Source organism: Heteronotia binoei, chromosome 21 (assembly GCF_032191835.1).
Source record: "Heteronotia binoei isolate CCM8104 ecotype False Entrance Well chromosome 21, APGP_CSIRO_Hbin_v1, whole genome shotgun sequence".
NCBI classification, from domain to species: domain Eukaryota; kingdom Metazoa; phylum Chordata; class Lepidosauria; order Squamata; family Gekkonidae; genus Heteronotia; species Heteronotia binoei.
The window spans coordinates 191,717,465-191,729,206 of record NC_083243.1 but is presented as its reverse complement, the minus strand read 5'-3'; the positions used below and the strand labels follow the sequence as shown (position 1 = coordinate 191,729,206).

At 48.2% G+C, this 11,742-nt stretch overlaps 1 protein-coding gene across 1 annotated transcript in view; it reads left to right on the top strand.

Annotated features, from left to right (window-relative positions):
- Positions 1-343: 343 nt before the first annotated feature.
- Positions 344-11,742, top strand: part of MYLK (myosin light chain kinase) — a 440,102-nt gene continuing 428,703 nt past the window's right edge. The window contains exon 1 of the mRNA XM_060262723.1: positions 344-515. The gene's annotated coding sequence lies outside the window, so the exon portion shown is untranslated. The remainder of the gene's footprint in view (positions 516-11,742) is intronic.

Sequence of the window (11,742 nt, the reverse complement as noted above, 5' to 3'; positions counted from 1 at the left end):
CTAAGACGACCTTTTCAGCAGCGAATGAGTTTAAGCTCCACTGCCGGCTGTAGGCGGCGTGCTCCTTCCCGCGGGGTGCAGCCGTCTTCCAGGCGAGGTGGCTGCACTGGTGCCCCTCTCTGCACGCTCAGCCCTTGCCGTGCCCCCATCCCGGGTCCGGCTTCCTTTCCCTCCCACTCAGGCTGCAGCTTCCCAGCGTTTCTTGTGCAAACTGCAAGCCCCCGGCCCGCCCCCGCCGCCACTCCCCCGGCCGCATGCCCGGCGCAGACCCCGCCGGCCCCTAAGTTCCTGCAGAACATTGCCAAATAAGGCTGCCCGGCATTAAGCGAGCCGCGTCTGCAAAAGGGGCAGGCTGAGGAATTGCAAGCGGGCTCAGCCGGATGGTGCCGCGCGGGCGAGAGGAGGCAGGCGGGGATCCGGCGGGAGTTTCTAACTCCGGCTCGTCCTCGGAAGGCTTCCCTGAGCCGCTCCACGCGGCTTTCCCCTTCTCTGGTCGCTGCATCTGATCCACGGAGGTATTTTTAAATGCTGGACTTCGGGAGATGTTATAACGAAGGGGAAGGGGAAGGCGAGTTGGGAAGGGGGCGGTACCGGCCCGGTTCGGCGAGGAAGATGCGTCGCCTCTCCAGTTAGCCTAAGAAGGATCCGTTGCAGGCGGCCGTGCTGCTTTGCAAAAGGGGGACGGGCCCGCGTCGTGAAATAGAGCAGCTTTGTGCGCCTCGACTAAGGAACCTCGTGCTGCTGCTTAGCAAACGTGAATAGGATCCTCTTGGACTAGGGCTGCCAAGCCCAATTCAAGAAATATCAGGGGACTTTGGGGGTGGAGCCAGGAGACATTGGGGTGGAGCCAGGAACAAGGGTTGCCAAGGCCAATTCAAGAAATATCAGGGGACTTTGGGGGTGGAGCCAGGAGACATTGGGGTGGAGCCAGGAACAAGGGTTGCCAAGGCCAATTCAAGAAATATCAGGGGACTTTGGGGGTGGAGCCAGGAGACATTGGGGTGGAGCCAGGAACAAGGGTTGCCAAGGCCAATTCAAGAAATATCGGGGGACTTTGGGGGTGGAGCCAGGAGACATTGGGGCGGAGGCAGGAGCAAGGGTTGCCAAGCCCAATTCAAGAAATATCGGGGGACTTTGGGGGTGGAGCCAGGAGACATTGGGGCGGAGCCAGGAGCAAGGGTTGCCAAGCCCAATTCAAGAAATATCGGGGGACTTTGGGGGCGGAGCCAGGAGACATTGGGGCGGAGCCAGGAGCAAGGGTTGCCAAGCCCAATTCAAGAAATATCGGGGGACTTTGGGGGCGGAGCCAGGAGACATTGGGGCAGAGCCAGGAGCAAGGGTTGCCAAGCCCAATTCAAGAAATATCGGGGGACTTTGGGGGTGGAGCCAGGAGACATTGGGGCAGAGCAAGGGTTGCCAAGCCCAATTCAAGAAATATTGGGGGACTTTGGGGGTGGAGCCAGGAGACATTGGGGTGGAGCCAGGAGCAAGGGTTGCCAAGCCCAATTCAAGAAATATCGGGGGACTTTGGGGGTGGAGCCAGGAGACATTGGGGCGGAGCCAGGAACAAGGGTTGCCAAGGCCAATTCAAGAAATATCTGGGGACTTTGGGGGTGGAGCCAGGAGACTTTGGGGGTGGAGCCAGGAGACATTGGGGGCGGAGCCAGGAGCAAGGGTGTGACAAGCACAGTTGAACTCCAAGGGAGTTCTGGCCATCATATTTAAAGGGACAGCACACCTTTTAAAATGCCTTCCTTCCATAGGAAATAATGAAGGATAGCAGCACCCTCTTTTGGGGCTCGTAGAATTGGACCCCCTGGTCCAATCTTTTTGAAACTTAGGAGGTATTTTGGGGAGAGGCACTAGATGCTATACTGAAAATTTGGCACCTCTACCTCAAAAAACAGCCCCCCCCAGAGCCCCCGATACCCACAGATCAATTCCCCATCATTCCCTATGGGAATCGTTCCTGGAGGTGCATAATGGCTGTGGGGGCGGGGCTTCCCCCGCTGGCCAGCTGGCTGGGGGAGGGGGGAAGCCTGTAAAATCGGGGGATCCCCCCCGCTGGGACCTGGGGATTGGGAAGCCTGTCTTGGACTTGCTTCGGTGCCGCTTCCTTGGGTCTGCTCTGAACAGGCGGCGAAGGATCCCCAGCTCATGCCGCGCTTCCTCCCGCCCGTTTCAGAAAGACCCTGCACTCCCCCGAGTCCACCGCCCTCGGTCCGGCGCTCTCTTCCCGCAGGCGAATGGATGCCGACAAGCGGGGTTCCCCTGGCCGGGCATGCGTAAAAGCTCTCCCCTTTGCTTCGGTTTGTTGCAGCCTTCGCGACGAGCGTGCGCGGTGCGCGAGTTCCCTTGGAGCGCTGCGCTTCTCTTAATGAACCGCGGAGCGAAGGGCATGAGAGCGTTGGGAGGGGTTGTTTGAAGCGAGTCGCTGAGGTGACGGCAAATAACAAAACGAAAGAGGTTGCGGTGAGAGACTTAGCGTGCGGTGCGAGGAGCGGCTTTTTGTTCTGTTGTTTGGAGACTGTCTGGCAGTCGAGCGTTTAGGGTTTGTAGAGTCTTTCGGGCTCAAGTGCCGTGTTCTACTGGAGAAAGTTTTCCTTCCAGACGTTTCGTTCTCAGCTGCGGAGAACATCCTCAGTGGCGTTGCAGCCGGAGCAGGCGCTCTGACCTTCTTGGCTGCTGTGCATTGAGTGGGCTTTTGTCATTTTAATTTCTGGAACGAAGGGCACTGCTCCTTCTGCCTTCCTCATTTTGCAGAATAACTTCTGGCAGTGTTGCCATTTCTTCCGTCTCCTGCTTCATGGTGAGATCCATGAGGAGAGACTCTTTCAGTCGCTCTCTTTCTCAAGTGCAACATTCGTTGGCTCAGTGGCTCAGTGGTAGAGCATCTGCTTGGGAAGCAGAAGGTCCCAGGTGTTCAATCCCTGGCATCTCCAAAAAGGGTCCAGGTAAGTAGGTGTGAAAATCCTCAGCTTGAGACCCTGGAGAGCCGCTGCCAGTCTGAGAAGACAATACTGACTTGGATGGACCAAGGGTCTGATTCAGTAGAAGGCAGCTTCGTATGTTAGGGGAGGGACGGTGGCTCAGTGGTAGAGCATCTGCTTGGGAAGCAAAGGTCCCAGGTTCAATCCCTGGCATCTCCAACTAAAAAGGGTCCAGGCAAGTAGGTGTGAAAATCCTCAGCTTGAGACCCTGGAGAGCCGCTGCCAGCCTGAGTAGACAATACTGACTTGGATGGACTGAGGGTCTGATTCAGTAGAAGGCAGCTTCATAGGTTCATATGTTTATGTTGTTCATTGAATTAAGGATGTAAAACCCAAATGAACTTTGACGGCCAGATCCACTGCCTAGCAAATTTCTTGCTATGACTACCATAATTTTCCAACTAAATTTTAAAAAAATCCATTTTGATAAGCCTCAGTTCTTCAGCCACCTCTTTCTGTTGCTCATGAGTCACTACGTATTTTAGTCCTCGATGTGTGTGTTGTAATTATTAAGACTTTTTTCTAGGATACAAAATTTGAAAGAGGATTTCTGTCTGCCTCACCTCCCACAGCTACGAGTTCTGATTTCCTGCAGTCTTGCCTTCATGCACATAGCAGGATTGGAATACTGTGTATTAACAGGATGCTGAAATAGAGAGACTACTCTGATTCAGCAGAGCTCTTCTTATGTTTTTATGTAGCAAGCTGCAGCAGTTGTATGAATACCTATGCACTAGCCTGCCGGTTGTGGTTTGTTGATTTTGAAAATGAATGAATTGTATGTTTGGGAACTACAGGCCACAATGGATATCCCAATGTCCTATTAGAGTCCTGAGACTTTATACGTCATATCCCTGCTGTACGTAACATTCATTTATTATTTAATTCATTTGTACCCTGTGTTTCTCCCCCACTCCCTGCACTAGGCAAACTAGGTGACTGGCTAGGGTGCTGGCCTCCTGGGGTGCGCCAAATTGTGTGCCCCCTATGTATTGATATTAGACCTTAATTGGCATTAATGTAAGAATACAGTATACTTTAAAACCAAAAGTAACACTATAGGATATAATAAAACCTTAAAACCAGCAAACGTTAAATGACATAAAATAGCTGAGGGCTATGCATGAGTAAAAGCCTCTCTGATTTGGATCGCAACCTGTAAAAAGCAAGCAACGTGAGTAGTGACAAAGTTGTGTTTCCCGTGGAGTAAAACGCGGACCTTGGCATTGTCAGAAAGGCCTTGGTGGTCGGAGAGCAGTGCATCCAGGTATCTTGCTCGTGGACTGCTTTAGAAAGAGCAGTCCAGAAGAACACGAGGGACCGTTTCGATGACTCCTTGGCTACAAGGGCATCGTCTAAGATTGTGGGGGATTCTGTGGTATCTTCTGAAAAGGATGGCCGATGGTAATGCATTGAATCTAGCCAGCATGAGTGCTCTTCTTTGGTGAGGATCATTTAAAAAGAGGAAATAGGGAGCTAGAAGCCCAGGAGTCTGGGATAAACCCAGGTGACTTGGGGAGCAAGATTTCTGAGCTGCCTCAGTCAGACGTTGCAACTGGATATCTAGTAGTCTACGTTTGATGGATTGAAATACCGCAGAAGCAGAGGATAGATAAAATGCATCCAAGGAAATTCCTATGGATGTGATTTTCTTTTGGATCAGGGTCAACCATTTGGATGCATGATGGTTCATCAGCATCAAAAAGGTGAAAGAGTTCTGATCAGAGTTAAATAAAAGGCGCAGCCAAAACTTAAAGGTCAGAAGCCAGGCGTGAGTTTCCAGCAGCAACAGTCCAGTTTCCATGCAAATTGCAGTATAAGGAACACAGTTGGGTAATCCCAGTATTTTCCTCAAAAAGAAAGATTGCGGGCCTTCAGTGGTGTGATCAAAGGCACTGATCCATATGGGGGCACCATATAAGAGTTGGGGGCTCGATTTCGCATTGAAAGCTCTTAGGGACATATTGATTCCCTTTCAGATAAAAAAAACGGGCAATAGCCAAGGCACTAGTTCTTGCCACTGTTAGAGCGCACTTGCGATGGGTTGCCCAGCTCCCATTGCCCCCTATGTGACTTGGTGATGTTATCAGTGCAGGGTGGGGGGCAGAAGTTAGCCTTGCCTAGGGTGTCAGACAGTGTAGGGCCAGCCCTGCCCATGGGGACCCAAATCAGCTTCTCTCCTCCATTTTACCCCCACAACATCCTGATCCCTGTGAATTAGGTTAGGGTGAGAAAGTGTGACCAGACCAGGGGCACCCAACAGACTTCCAAGACACAAGTGGGGATCTGAACCGTGTAGTCTGACACTTTTAACAACTGCAGCACACTGGCTCTCTGGTGTGCCATGCTGGCCACACCCAGTCCTGTGGCCTATTTTGGTTACAGCTACCAAGCCTTCCATCCTTCCGAGGTCGGTCAAATGAGTACCCAGCTTGCTGGGGGGGAAGTGTAGATGACTGGGGAAGGCAATGGCAAACCATCCCGTAAAAAGTCTGCCGTGAAAACGTTGTGATGCGATGTCACCCCAGAGTCGGAAACGACTGGTGCTTGCTCAGGAGACTATGTTTTTTTTTTACCAAGTAATTGTTTGTAGAAATCAATTTGCAAGTGAGCTGCCTTGCAGGGCTGGCTTCTTGATTAACCGCAAACTGAGAGCCAGTTTGGTGTCGTGGTTAAGTGCGCGGACTCTTATCTGGGAGAACCGGGTTTGATTCCCCACTCCTCCACTTGCACCTGCTGGAATAGCCTTGGGTCAGCCACAGCTCTGGCAGAGGTTGTCCTTGAAAGGGCAGCTGCTGTAAGAACTCTCTCAGCCCCACCTACCTCACAGGGTGTCTGTTGTGGGGGAGGAAGGTAAAGGAGATTGTGAGCCGCTCTGAGACTCTTCGGAGTGGAGGGCGGGATATAAATCCAATATCTTCATCTACCTCACAGGGTGTCTGTTGTGGGGGAGGAAGGGAAAGGAGATTGTGAGCCGCTCTGAGCCTCTGTCCTTGAAAGGGCAGCTGCTGTGAGAGCCCTCTCCAGCCCCACCCACCTCGCAGGGTGTCTGTTGTGGGGGAGGAAGGGAAAGGAGATTGTGAGCCCCTCTGAGACTCTTCGGAGTGGAGGGCGGGATATAAATCCAATATCTTCATCTACCTCACAGGGTGTTTGTTGTGGGCGAGGAAGGGAAAGGAGATTGTGAGCCGCTCTGAGACTCTTCAGAGTGGAGGGCGGGATATAAATCCAATATCTTCATCTACCTCACAGGGTGTCTGTTGTGGGGGAGGAAGGGAAAGGAGATTGTGAGCCGCTCTGAGACTCTTCAGAGTGGAGGGCAGGATATAAATCCAGTATCTTCATCTACCTCACAGGGTGTCTGTTGTGGGGGAGGAAGGGAAAGGAGATTGTGAGCCGCTCTGAGACTCTTCAGAGTGGAGGGCAGGATATAAATCCAGTATCTTCATCTACCTCACAGGGTGTCTGTTGTGGGGGAGGAAGGGAAAGGAGATTGTGAGCCTCTCTGAGCCTCTGTCCTTGAAAGGGCAGCTGCTGTGAGAGCCCTCTCCAGCCCCACCCACCTCACAGGGTGTCTGTTGTGGGGGAGGAAGGTAAAGGAGATTGTGAGCCGCTCTGAGACTCTTCGGAGTGGAGGGTGGGATATAAATCCAGTATCTTCATCTACCACACAGAGTGTCTGTTGTGGGGGAGGAAGGTAAAGGAGATTGTGAGCTGCTCTGAGACTCTTCGGAGTGGAGGGCGGGATATAAATCCAATATCATCTTCTTCTTCTTAGCCCCTAACACACGGCAGTTGCTCATCCAGACTCCCACTTGAATATGCGTCTGCCCAGAATACTTGGGGGCTGCCTTCCACTACTGGGGGGGCATCGTCATTGCAAAGTTTATCCATTGGTACAGTGCAGAGATACCAAGCTGGATGGAGAGCTGCAGACTTAAGGAACTAGGAACCTATTTCACCATCCGCTCATCTTGGCTAAGCTATGGGTAGTATACCATGTTAAAGGAAGTAAAAAAGATACCTTTGGCTAAGATATGAGATGCAAAATGTTGTCAGATGGCAAATTAAATGCATGTGTGTTAGTGCTTGTATGTACATGTATGTGAAAACTGAATCTCTTACTAAGGGGCTGTTCAAACATTATACATTTTAAATATGTCAGTGAAACATAATGTGTGAAATGGTGGGCCAAGGATACCTCTAGTAGTGATCCCTATTAATGCAGTGGTTGGGAGTATGAAGGAAGGGACGGTGGCTCAGTGGCAGAGCATCTGCTTGGGGAGCAGAAGGTCCAAAGTTCAATCCCTGGCATCTCCACAAACAGGGTCCAGGCAAATAGGTGTGAAAAACCTCAGCTGGAGACCCTGGAGAGCAGGGGAGGGATGGTGGCTCAGTGGTAGAGCATCTGCTTGGGAAGCAGAAGGTCCCAGGTTCAATCCCTGGAATCTCCAAAAAAGGGTCCAGGCAAATAGGTGTGAAAAACCTCAGCTTGAGACCCTGGAGAGCAGGGGAGGGATGGTGGCTCAGTGGTAGAGCATCTGCTTGGGAAGCAGAAGGTCCCAGGTTCAATCCCTGGCATCTCCACAAACAGGGTCCAGGCAAATAGGTGTGAAAAACCTCAGCTTGAGACCCTGGAGAGCCGCTGCCAGTCTGAGTAGACAATACTGACTTTGATGGACCAAGGGTCTGATTCAGTAGAAGGCAGCTTCATATGTCCATGACAAAAATACTATAAAAGTTGCTGGTGGCTGTACCATAAGAAGAGCCCTACTGAATCGGACCAGTGGTCCATCATGCTCAACATCCTGTCTCATGCAGTGGCCAGCCAGTTCCTCTGGAGGGCCAACAACAGGGTATAGAAGCTGAGACCTTCCCCTGGTGTTACCTCCTCTGGCACCCAGAGGTTTAGCGCCTCTGACTGTGGAGGTTCCCTCCAGTCACCATGGCTAGTAGTCGCTGATAGACCTATCCTCCATGAATCTATCTAATCCTCCTTTAAAGGTTCTTGTGCCTGTGGCTGTCACTACATCCTCTGACATTGAATTCTACATTTTAATCACACTTTGTAAAGAAATATTTCCTTTTCTTTGTCTTGAATCTACTGCCTATCAGCTTAATTGGATACCTTCAAGTTCTAGTATTTTGGGAGAAAGAGAATTTTTTTTTTTGTCAACTCTCTCTACCTTATGCATAATTTTGTAAACCACTGTCTCATACATGCCCACTGTAAGGGGTATGTTAAGTCTTAGAAATTAGTATCCGTAGACTTTATTCAAGATTGTATCCATGGGATGCATTTTGTAAGTTATTTTTGGTCATGGGGCAGTCATGCCCTTCACACTTCTTAGTGACCAGGAAAAAGGTGGCCTGCTCCTCTGCCAAATAAAGACTTCACAACGTGAAGGTAAGCACCATCGTAATCATCTCCTAAGGTCTGCAGAACAAGCAGATCTTAAAGACACAGGAGCAGAGCTCTGGAAGCCACGCAGTTCTTTCCTAAACATGTTCAGGCATGTTTGTATATTTTATTTATAACTCCTCTGCCTTTCTTCCCAAAGCAGTTTACAACATTCTCCAACCCTGCCTTTTTTTTTATCCTCACAACAACCCTGTGAGCTAGATTGGGTTCATGTGTCATTAGCACAAGATTACCCAGGAAGCTTTCATGGCAGAATGGGAATTCAAACCTGGGTCAGATCCTAGTCTGGCACTCTTAACTTCTCCAGTTTGATGTAGTGGTTAAGTGTGTGGACTCTTATCTGGGAGAACCAGGTTTGATTCCCCGCTCCTCCATTTACAGTTGCTGGAATGGCCTTGGGTTAGCCATAGCTCTGGCAGGAGTTGTCCTTGAAAGGACAGCTGCTGTGAGAGCCCTCTCAGCTCCACCCACCTCACAGGGTGTCTGTTGTGGGGGGAGAAGATATAGGACAGAGGTCCCCAGGCCGGGGACTGGTACTGGTCTGTACAGTGTTGGTGACTGGGCCGCACAGCCCCACTACCCTACCCCGTGCAGTGATGCGCAGCCTTGCCACCCTGCCCGCCCCGACAGCGCCTCCTCCTCCCTCTGTTTGTCCTCCAGTTGGCAAGGGCAGTGTGGCTTTTTCAGCCAGTCACTTGCACTGCTGCCGCAGTTTCCCTTTTGAGGGGTCGGTCTCTAAAGAGCCAGAGAAGCACTTCACTGCCATCTTCCATGGCCTTAAACTTGGAGAAATGGAGGGAGGAGGAGGCGCTGCAGGGTGGGTGAGGAGGAGGAGGCATCGCAAGGAGGAGGAGGCATCATGGGGAAATGGAGGAAGAAGGAGGTGCTGCAGGGGCTGGCCCGGAGGAGGAGGCATTGTGGGGAAACGGAGGGAGGAGGAGGCGCTGTGGGGGCGTGTGGGGAGGAGGCATCCTGGGGAAATGGAGGGAGGAGGAGGTATCACAGGGGGGAGGCTGAATTTGGTACCCCCAGCCTGCCGGCCCTGGGGCCACGGTGGGCAGGCCAGCCCTGGGGCCAGTCCCCGGGGCCAAAAAGGTTGGGGACCACTGATATAGGAGATTGTAAGCCACTCTGAGTCTCTGAATCAGAGAGATGGGCAGGGTATAAATCTGCAGTCGTCTTCTGCTGCTTCTCCTTCCTTCTTCTTCTTCTGTAATATTATGCAGAGGGGTAAGGGGTGTTTTAGAATTTTTGTTTCTATTTCCTAGTTGGATTCTTATGCTAGCAAACAGCTTTTTCTCTTATCCATTTTCAAGACTGCTTATACTGGCTCACTTTCTCCTGATATTAGAAAAATCCTTTCTAAAACCTTTTCAATTTCTATTTTTGATTGACATTAATTTTGTACTTTGGTTACTTTATAGTCTTAGTTTATTCAGGTAACTGGGGATGTAACAGCAGCTTGTTCCTTTTAGGTAGAGATGTTGGTTTCTCATTAGTCTCCAGGCTTGTTTTTATTACAGTGCTGCAATATCTGGGTACATCATTACATGGTTAATGCGGTTACAATGTGCCTTTTGGAACTTAGTAGTCCATTGCTTTTATAGATTCTCTTATTCACATGCAAGACAGAGTTTGTTAGAATGGTTGTCTCTTACACTGATGATGCTGCATATAGTTGAAAGACTAATTTCAAAATCAGTTGCAGTTTTCTCACTCAAGTTATGGAATGACTACTGTTGTAACTGTTATATATACACATATTTGCAAGCCTGCTATATGTATTGTTATAGGAGATTTATCTTGTCTTTTCCAATTGTTATGCGCAATTTATACACTGCTATACCCATAACCTAGTTTTAAGCATGTTCGATTTTAGTGCGATTAAGAACTTAATGAATTTGTCTGTTTATAAGTGAATGTTTCTTATTCTTTTAAGGTACAGAATTTTACCCTTTTTAGTCTCCTGCTTTACCCATATTTATGAAATGTATTTTGGGGGATTTTTAAAAATTTTATTACATTCTTAGATTCATGGCAGACGTAATGAATGTCATTACTCTTAATTGTAGGGGGATTAATAATAAAATCAAAACAAGGCGAATTCATTCATATCTAATTAACCATTCAGCTGATATAGGTTTTTTTACAGGAGACCCATTTGAAGAATAATATTAACATGCTTCTTCAATCACATAGGTTCCCTCAGACTTATGTGGCCTGTGGCTCATCTCATGCCCGGGGTGTGGCCATCCTTTTCCCCAAAAGAACTAGATTCCAGTGTCAGGCTTGTGATCAAGACCCACAAGGCAGATATTTATTCTTGAAGGGTCTCTTAAATGGAACTCGGCTAACTTTGGCTGCTATTTATGCTCCTGACTCAGGACAATTGGGCTTCATTACTGATGTCTTACAAAAACTTATGATTTTCCAAGATGGGCCAGTAATTATTGGTTCTGATTTTAACATGGTTATAGTTAAAGATTTAGACAAAACTGTTCATGCCACTTCAAATCTTGCTCATTCTAAGACCCATAATAAATTCACTGATTTAAAAAAAATTACTTGAAAATTTGATTGATGTTTGGAGATCTTGTAATCCCAATACTCAGGATTATATTTAGTACTCATCCCAATTTCGTACTTACACAAGAATTGACTATATTCTAGCTGCTTCTTCATTACTCAGAATTTGATAATATAAACATTCTTCTATGTCAATGGTCAGATCATTCTCCAGTTTTCTGTAAGTTTTATTTGATTGAAAAGAAAAATTAGGGCTTCATGTAGAGACTTAACAACTCTTAACTGACAAGAATGTATCAAAAATATTAAGTGAACAAATTCATGAGTATTTCAAATATAACCAGACTCCTGATATACATTTAAATGTTATACGGGACGCCTTTCAAGCGGTTTTTCGGGGCAAGATTATTTCTATCTCTTCAGCCTATAAGAGAAAAAGAAATAAGTTAGCCCAAGAAATAATGACTAATATTAAGGAATGAGAAACTCTTCATAAAAAGACATGTAGTTCAAAAATTTACAAGAAATTACAGAAAGAGAGAAAGAAGCTTGAAGTCCTGGAAACAAAAAATTCAGCGTCAGCTCTTATTCTTGAAACAAAAATACTGGTACAGAAATTCAAAATCCATTCGGCATGGAAGGTTTATAAGAAGTCAATGGAACTTGGGGTTCATAGTATCAAAGATTCTTCAGGTACTTTACATAATTCCACAGATCAAATTCTAAAATCTTTTACTCATTACTAGTCTAAACTTTATTCTTCCAGAGACCCACCTTCAGAACCAATTGAAAATTTCTTTAACT